General features: G+C 40.2%; 1 protein-coding gene and 1 pseudogene across 1 annotated transcript in view; both read right to left on the bottom strand.

Moving 5' to 3' along the window:
* Positions 1-4193, bottom strand: part of LOC107742647 (uncharacterized) — an 8122-nt gene extending 3929 nt beyond the window's left edge. Inside the window, exon 1 of the mRNA XM_016555702.1 lies at positions 3452-4193. The gene's annotated coding sequence lies outside the window, so the exon portion shown is untranslated. The remainder of the gene's footprint in view (positions 1-3451) is intronic.
* LOC107742646 (insulin receptor substrate 2-like) overlaps positions 1-8420 on the bottom strand; it is a 14234-nt pseudogene extending 5814 nt beyond the window's left edge.
* Positions 8421-9725: the final 1305 nt, after the last annotated feature.

Raw genomic sequence — 9725 nt, 5'->3', positions numbered from 1 at the left:
TGGGGAGAGATACACTTTTTTGAAAGTGTAGCAGAATAGTAACTAAATTCTCAGTAAATGCACACTCACTGTCCTCGTGCTAAAGTTACACAAAAACTTGCAAGTGTATGATCTGCTATTCACACACATTCACATTCAGCCAACTATATGAATTGTACCATTTCACAAAGGAATAGTTCACCCAAATCACAAGAACACCGCGGGCAGTGGAATGGGAAAAAAACAAATGCAAGGTTATAAGATGTGAATTGAACTTCTTCAAGTGCCACGTTTTTAGAATGTCGAATTTCATAGAAAAAAAATAATAATGGAAAAGCAGCACAGTGGAATGTAATAACCTGTTAAGAATTACTACTGCATGTTTCATATTTCATGTTTGCATGATGGTGACAGGCTGAAAGGTTCTGTTATTTTCTTTGTTTTTACAAAACATTTACTGTTAATAATAGTCTACTGATGTTATACTTTCAGTCTTTTTGAACTTGAATTGTCTTGACTTTTTGAGCTGACCTCTAAAACGGAATGTCTTACTGAATGCTAAGGAATATTTAGCATTTTTCTTTTTAAGTAATTAGAATAGAAATTATTATATTATTTCTATATTATAAATAGAAATTCTTTCTGAACTTAAAGGATATGTTTAAGACAAGTTTGTACAATATTTGCATTCATATTTCATGTTTCTTTTCTGCCAGAATATTTAAGTGAATTTGTTTTACGTTTACACCATATTGACCACTTCATGTGTGGTGCACTTGGAATATAACTTTCTTTAACCAGATGGTTTTGCATATTTTTAATAAAGAGAATGTTACATTAATTGTGCTGTTGTTATGTTTTTAAGTTGACTAGTTAGATGTAAAAAAAAAAAAAAAACAGAAATCTTGAATCGGTCAAGTTTTCTGAAAAAAAAAATCACGATTTTATTTTTTGCCTCATCTCCCAGCACTACCTCAGTACATCTTCAGCAATTTTTTGTGACCTATTCCTTTAAATGTTGTGATGCATGAAATTTAAAAAACTGAAATATTAAAACTAGGGCTGGGACAATAAATCGATGCATCGCGAATCGAGAAATGATTCTGCGTCGATTCTGAGATTTTCCGAAGGCATCGCGATTGTGCTTTAGAAATAGCCGTATTCTGCTTGCTTCCAGTTCCTTACACGCGCACCATTTGAACCTAAAATAATCATTCATAAAGTTCGAAAAGGTTGAACCGAATTACAAGGATGTTCACAGTGGGCTGTGTTTACATTAATCTCACAACATAAAAGCCGATGTGCAAGCACATTTATCCACTTATATTTCTGAGAAGAATGCACAAGCGCTCTTCTTCATGAGCATTTGAGTGTGCGGTTAAAACCTAGCCTAGAGCGCCATCTGCTGTTAAAAACTAAGCTCAGAATCGATTCGCGAAACGCAAATGCATCGATTTATTGTCCCAGCCCTAATTAAAACAATAACAAAAAAAGTTCAACAAATGTTTTTGAGGGCTGAAATCACTGACTGAAATAATAACACTCAATTAGCACTTCTTTGATGATGCATTTTGACTGTGTCGGTGTTTCTTGTACACAATGTGGATAAGCAACAGGTAAATATGTCAGCAGGGTGGCCACACTTCACCATGACTAAAAATGACGATGGAGTATGTACAATTTGTTTGGCTGAAATATCAAGAGGCAGCTTGTTTCCAAAGAACTTCACTCTTTCACTCTGACTGGTTTAATTAATCACCTGAGAACAAGACACCATGAAAAAAAAAAAAGAATTCAATTACCCAATGACCCAAATTGAATTGACGAAACCTCCTTTTTGGTTAGATAATAGCTAAATAACAACTTTTATTTTGGTTTCAGTGTTTCAGTAAAAAAAATATATATATATTTTCGGTCCATCACTACTTAAAATGTCCAAGTTTGTCCAATTTTAAAACATGCTCTCCTAATTTCTTATCTCTCTGCAAACCACTGTCAATCTTTATCTCTCAGTCTATCACACTGGTTCTCTAGCTCTCCATTCCCCCACCCCCTGCTCCTCTAAGGCTGAAGGGACAAGCACTAGCCACTGTCCTGGGGCAGAGGCAGATGGAGTGCTGTCATTAGTGTATTGTCTGTGCTGCTGCCATGCCTGATAACAGACCTGCGGTGAGCAGAGCGGCAGGTGCACATACACACACACACACACACACACAACTCTCTGCTTAGCCATCTGCCACACATGCAAATGCACGCAAACACCTCTAGAAATATGATTCCAGAGAAAAAAAGAGTGAGTGAAATAGTACTAAATGTCTCAAAACAGCTTCTTGGATACTTGGACAAGATAGTTCTCCATTCTTTCTAATTTTTACATATATTGTATACCATGGCGTTAACTGATTAATACATCTTTGTTTATAACACCACAGGAGCAGTAAGGGACATGAAAAGATGTGTTAGGTTACAAATCCATACAGAGACATTCTACATAGAATCATAAATGTTAACAAATTATTATGAAACAAAACACTTTTGGCACTTTTTTCTTCTGGTATTTTTTATTATTCTTATTTTTAAAGGTACAGTTTTAAAATGTCAACATCCTATTATCTGGCAAAGTTATACTAAAAGGCCAACTATAAATGCTAATTCATAACTAGGATGTCTGATATACTTTATATATTTTTTTGTATATGGGGAGCAACAGGTAATACATTGACCATGTTTAAATGCACATAATTTTCTGGTTTTGTCTTTATTCTGAAATAAACTGAATAAACTAGCACCATGCAGGTTTATTTCCTGCTGTTCTCTTGTGAAAATAATGCCTAGCTTTTACCATTTATTTTTTCTGCACAGTAATGCGCTTGTAAACAGGGAAACATAAACCCATTCGGCAACACAGACAACCACCCAGGGCGCCATTTCTTTGGGGGTGCCAACTTACCAAACCAATTTCACCGCAAGCCAATTTCACTTCATAGCAAAATTCTCCTGTGCTCAAATAAAGTTTTACTGATAATCCCACCAATAGAGAATCAAAATTCAAAAAGTAGAGTAACTGTAAGGAATTCAACCAGGATGCCAACTGGGGCATGACTTGCACTGCTTGTAAATGTGATTTCTCTTTCTGCTATGATATAACAAATTTTAATTTAAAAAAAAAAAAAAAAGTCACCTGAGCTGTCTGATATTTTTCCCACATAAGAAACCCATACATAAATGCATCAGAGTTAGAATACAAAAGTGAACGCGTCATTATGTTTGACAGCCTCTGGCATTCTTTGATTTAAACACATCAAAACCAGTTCTTGTCAACGCATTGTATGTGAAATTGAAGCCTGGCAGTTAGTGGAGAGAGTGAACAATACTAAAGCTCAAGGTGAAACCAAAACAAGTGAGTATTCGCCTCTCCCAGCAACCTTTACAGGCATGTTCAGGCATTCCAAGCGTGAAACATCATCGTTACCTGACAACGAACCACAAACAACCAACTGGCTTGTTTTTCCTCCGGATGGAATCACATGGCTCAAGCTTCCATCAAGGGTCTCCCTCAGCTAACCCTTGGACATGGTTGCACATGTTCATTTCAGAGACAAAATGCAAACAAGCTCTTACCCCCACCTCCTCCTGCCCTCTCATATTCTCAAGGCTCAACACTCCAGCCAAGAAAGAGTTAAACTGCTGTGCACTATCCCTCCTCTGCCTGATGTTTACACTGCAGGCTGCCTGCAATACCAGCAATGAACAGTCTTTTTAACCAGTGGGGATAATTTTGGGCCACAACACTGCTTACAACTGGAGCATTATGGAAATATGGGTGAACCATATGATGTGAAGTACGTGGCTCAGAACTTGGCATGTTCTGTCTTCTGTGTGCTATGCAAAAACAGTGTGCATGTGAAAAAGCCCCAGGCACTGCACTTTAAGAGCAGCATATTGTTCCAGCTTGATACAGCAATTTGATCTCGCACATGCCCAAATATGATTCAAGTAGGCAAATTAGCACATGCACTCCTGTAAGAAATATATGTCAGGTGTGGGGAAGATGTGATATGGGAATCATTCTTAACCTTATATTAGTGTCCCTGTTAATGGGAAATTTAATAGCATTTTGCTTAAAGATGTTAGTAAACAGGGCATAGAAAATTTCTGAATATAATGTGAAATGATAAAAGATCTGCCTTCAGCAAAAAAAAAAAAAAAAAGTAAACGGAGATTAGCTTCTTGGAAAAGGATCGACCAGGCTGTCTCAGAATGAAAACACTGTGAGCCAAATGAACCTCAAAACAACATTTCTCTCTCCTCTGCATGCTCCATTCACTGAGAACTATTTAATTGTACACGAGCCTACAAGGCATTAAAACGGTGTTTAATCAGCACTTCAAGTTAAGCCATTCTTAGAAAAGAAAAAGTTTCAAATATTTTTTTCTATAGGTCTATCATAATGCGTGCGGTCACTTCAGTCTAAAAAACCCTGAGTCGATCAACTTTCTGGTAAATAAACAGGCGCGCACTCCTCTATCCTGCAGCGTCATAGTGCCTGCGCAGTTGGGATGTTTACCGCGCGCGGCCACTCAGATAGTCACGTTTCTCATGCTTCAAATTTCTCTGGAATTCCTCTGAATGAAAAACACCGTATCAACACCATAAACGCCCCATATACTGACATAAACAGCCAGAGGTGCAAACCTCAATAAATGTTTTTTTTTCTTTATTACATAATACTCCCGTTCCTTCCTAATGTTTTGTTTAATTACCTTTTGTATAATTTCTTTATAATTTCGATACAATTGTGTCCTAAATATCCTATAATATTCACATTTACTGTTAAAATAAACACAAGCAACCATGTGCTACCTACAGACAACTGACAATTTTAATACAGTATTAAATACATTTGATAAATATTTATATATTTATATGTATTTAATATACAACTTATACTTATAATATATTTATTTTTAAGGTACACATTGATTGGATGTGCCTACGTAGAAGTAGGCTACTGCAATATTTAAGTAGCATTTAATTTGCAATTATACTGTAATAAAAGTGACTTTTTACCACACTGTCCAACACAATTACATCAACCTCACATGCTGCAATTACCAGTTTATCTCATTTTATCATCTGAACTCACCTTGTACAGTGGTTGCAGTCTCTTTGAATCCAGACAAACATATGGAGTTGCATGTAATCCATTTATTCCTGCTTTGCAGCAACCACCAGTCTTGAAGCCCACAAGATCACAATTGCCTATCTCTTGTTTCTCCATGAGGTTTAAGGCAATGTAGTTAAGTCCATTCTGATAACCAGCTGAAGTCTCTCTGCACATGGGAGACCCATACTCCTCATCAGAACCTTCACTGCTTCGGACAGAGACATTCTCTACTGAGGCAGAGCTGTGGCGCTTAACATTGTGTGAAAAGTTAGGAAAGACAGGTGCAACTGTGGTGGTGGATGCAAAGGTCTCAGAGCTATGCCGTCTCCGGCCCTGAAGGTCTGCTCGGATCACCTTCGCTCCTCCGTTTGGGTCTATAGAGGAGGCAGCCAACAAGAAAACACCAATTCCAGTTGAATTCACCAATTCCCCCTGGTCACTCAGGTTAAGCCTTTGAACCCTGCTAGTGGGGCTGACTGAAGCACTCTCATCATTCTCAGTCAGGAATGGAGGTGAGATCTGACCACTGTTGAAACTCATTTCAGTATAGCTATCTTTACCTGTACCAGATGGGCATGGTGAGTTCCTCTGTTCATTGAGCAAAAATGCCCTCCCATCAGGTGGGTATGGGCATTCAGCCAGCTCTGGCATTCCATCCAGGGGACTGCTGAGTGCTTCCCTCAGTTTAGGAGAGTGTGAATTCTGGTTGAAATTCATGTAATCTGAGAGGGGGGATCCCTGTCTGAGGTTGGACAATGAGCCTTGACTTTCCACAGAAACAATAGAGGGAGAAAAGTACTGTGTAGCAGCAGCAAAGTCTATGTTGATGTATTCACCAGGGCTTTTAGGCTCACAAAGAAGAGGATGCTCTGTCATGCTGGGAAGCATCCTCAGAGTGTCTAGAGATAACCTATTGGGCCTGTTGACTCTTGCTCTGTGTGATATGACATCAGGGCGACGGAGAGGGGGCAGGGTAGAAACCCTGTTTGCCTCTTCTGTTGGATTTTGGCTCTGAGAGCTCATCAAAACATACTGGTCATCCTCTGCCTGTTTAGGTGCCTGTTGCTTGTTGAAGCGAATACTTAGAGATGGGGAGGGCCGTTGTGTTGGTTCACACTGACCCAGCAAATAATCTGGTGGTGTGGGCGAGACATATGAGTCAACAGGCGACATATTCATGTATTCTCCCCTCACCGCTTTCCCATCAGAGCTCTCAAGTGAAAATTTGGATCCCGACCACATCTTCATGTACCCGCTGTCTTCTAGAGATCCACTGCTGGGTGAGTTAGTAATGCAGCCACTGCCTGTGGGCTGGGGATGTAACCTCGGGTTAATTATCTGCTTGGGTGCTGAAACACTCATGGGACTCATGGGCATGTAGTGATCATTTTTGGCACACTGAGGTGCCATGCCTGGCGTCATAGGCATGTAGCCATCATCATCCACATTACTGTTAGATCCAATATCAATGTCTCCAAAATCTTCTGGGTGTGAGACATTAGGAGAGGCAGAATTTGTTCTCCGTCCAGAGTGACTGTTCGCAGCCCTCATCAACATGTATTCATCAAGTGACGCTGAAGATAGCTGGGAGTGTGCTACCTGTTGCCGCGGGGTTGTCAGAGAATATGTCCTCTTCCTGTATGTCTCCACATCAAGCATTTCTCTGCTACTTGGCCACATCTTGTTCTGGGATGGCCTATCCATCACCATATAACCATGGAGCTCACTGGCCTCTCGTGAGGGTGGTGTACTGGAGAGAGAAGAAGAGGTCTCACTCCTGTTTGCTAGGTTGTACCTCACATCCCCTGGGCTAGAACTGTAATCATCACATGAGAGGAAGCCAGTATCGTTGGGTGACCCAGAAACAGAACCACTGCAGCTGGAGGGTCTGTGTACTGTGGACGAGATGGATCCATTCATACTGATTGAGGACAAACTTACAGCAGATGGGGGCGAGTGGGACATTGTCATGGACATGGACCTGCTGTGATGAAGCAGTGATGGTTCTGATGTCCGGCAGCCCACAGAGACTGTGTTAAATCTGTTCATGTGGTTCCAGCCAACAGTTGTCGGGCTCCCATTCTCAGATATTGACATGGAGACAGGCCTGGTCATGGTACATTCCCCTTCACTTGCTGTCCGTATTCGGCAAGAAGAAAGTTTGGGGACAGGAGATGTTGCTCCTGTACTGTCCGTCCTTGACCTCCTTACCAACCCTGTCTGACTAGGGGGTAGAATGTTTAGGTTCCGCCGAGTGGGTACAGATATGGGATTTGATCCTGATGACTGGCTTTTGCTGCGTGGTCTGAACTCTGACAGCTCTTTCATCGCTTTCATGGCTTCTAGAATGGTCTCGTGTATATTTTGTGCCACCACAGAATCATCTGCTTGCATCCACAGCTCTCCAGGTCCAGTAGAAGCAGATCTTCCCACCTCAATGAAGAAAAAGCTATCAGAGTGCCCACATCTGCGTATATTCATCAACTGCAGTGTCACAGATGCCACCTCCGAGTTAAGTTTCACAAAGCTAATTGTCCGACTTGATAAGCACAGTCTGTAAACTCCAGTGATATTTTTGCTCTGCCCAAGTCCTTTTGATTTAAGATTTACTTGCCATACCTCTTTATACGCAGCATTCAGTGGTGTAATCATACCGTAATGTCCCTCCTCGAAGCCTACCAGAGATGATGCCGAGCTAGAAACGGAGCTGTCACACACTTTTCCCTTACTTAATAAATCGGTTAAGTCTGCGTGCCAGCTCTCCTGCTCTTGCTCATTCTCTGCAGCAACAGCAAAATACTCGTGCTTGGTATATAGTGCTATTAAATATCTGTGCTTCGCGTCAGCGCGCTTGTTTATGCTCAGACAAGAGTCAATGAATATGACTCTTTTTGCAGCGGACCTGTTTTTCCATTTCTTTTCATTCTCATAGTACTCCAGCCGCGCAGGGAGTCCGTCACTCTGATCTTTCAAAACAAAATAGCGCCGATGTCCGTGCTTTTGCTTCTTGAGGTATCCACATTTTCTGATTTTTCTGTTTGAATGAATGTTGTTGTCATTTGATAACGCGTGCCCCCCTTTAAGAGGCGGACTTGCCATACTTGCGTTTAACAATTTATTTAATCAGTTTAAAGTACTTGTTATCCATCCGTAGAAAAAGAGGTGAACATCTTAAATATCCGAGAATTTCCGCGCTCATTCACAATGCGATGTTAGTTCACCGCAAAACTGAATGACTGAGCTTAAAAAACAAACAACACGTGACGTTATACACAGCCCATCTTGGATCAGTGAAAGAAAGAAAAAGTCACAAGGCGGTGCGATATTTTAGAGGCGTGCCTGCTAAGCCAATGAATGGAGTTTCTCATAGGATTCATTGGCCAGGAAAAAGATTGACGGTACTTTGACAAATCCGTGACATATAGTATAGGCAAATCCCCCTTTACACAAGCTGTTCTCTCCACCTCCCAAAACAAACAGCGCTGTGTGGATGACACATTACTGTATGTAGCCTACGCACTTCAGTGCTGCAGAGACTTTGTGTCTTGTTAGCTGTAAAATGTAAACTTAGACCATCGACATGTTCTGGAACTTGAATAAACCTACAGTGTACTCCAAACACAGTCGAGTCCTTTTTAAACGAGCGACGACGTCAAACACAGGTGAAGAGCCCTACGTGTAGCTATTTCAGAATTATAATTTAATCAGACCCAATGTTAATTTTACACTGCGTCAGAATGTAAAACTACGCATTTGTGGGAGTGAGAAAACGCATATGTCAGTTATTAAGATCACAGTCATGCTGTCTATTATAACTTGTAAACAAGCGTAGTGCGTGTGCTGCGCGTGTTACATAACGCATGATGGTCTATTTTTACGCACTCAGATGTCCCTGTCTAGCAACAGTACCTGCGAACCAGCATTAGCGTACTAACATCAAGAACGCATTTCCATCTAGTTTTTTTTTTTTTAATATACTGTATGTCTACTAAGCATCTCGCGTCCGCCATGCTACATATATGGATTTTCACTATTGTTTAAAACCATTTAGGCTACTTTTTAAAGGTGGTATGTTGACAGTTTGTTAAAAGGAATCCTGTTGATTTTAAAATTAGAGCCTTAATTTAGGGAGACTCGGGACTTTCTGGAATGGTACAATACGATCTGTTTGTTCCATAAAAAAAGAAAATAAATAAAAAATGAACTGCGCAGCACGTAGAAGTAAAAATACGCCACCCCATGGTCACCCATATCGTAACACAAGATTATAAATATTACATTGAACTCCTAGCACCATGGTTTATAGCCTTGCTCAAATTTAAAATGGACTTTTGCATTCAGTGAGATTATGAAAGCATTACCGTAGGACCACCAAATGTTGGAGCAACAGATATGCCTACAAACTACAGACAAATGTCTGTGTGGTCTTAATATTTCTATGCTCAGTTATGCATGGAAACATCTGTATTAACTAATCTTTTCCATGGTTATTAGCTAGGTCTAATTGCATTTCATAATCTAATGAACATTTAAAATACCTATCATGTGATGTAACTGAAGTAGTCTACCATATCAGTGG

Source organism: Sinocyclocheilus rhinocerous, unplaced genomic scaffold (assembly GCF_001515625.1).
Source record: "Sinocyclocheilus rhinocerous isolate Xijiao unplaced genomic scaffold, SAMN03320098_v1.1 scaffold947, whole genome shotgun sequence".
Classification (NCBI taxonomy): Eukaryota; Metazoa; Chordata; class Actinopteri; order Cypriniformes; family Cyprinidae; genus Sinocyclocheilus; species Sinocyclocheilus rhinocerous.
Note: the sequence above shows the minus strand (reverse complement) of the source record. Positions and strands in the feature narration are given on the sequence as shown.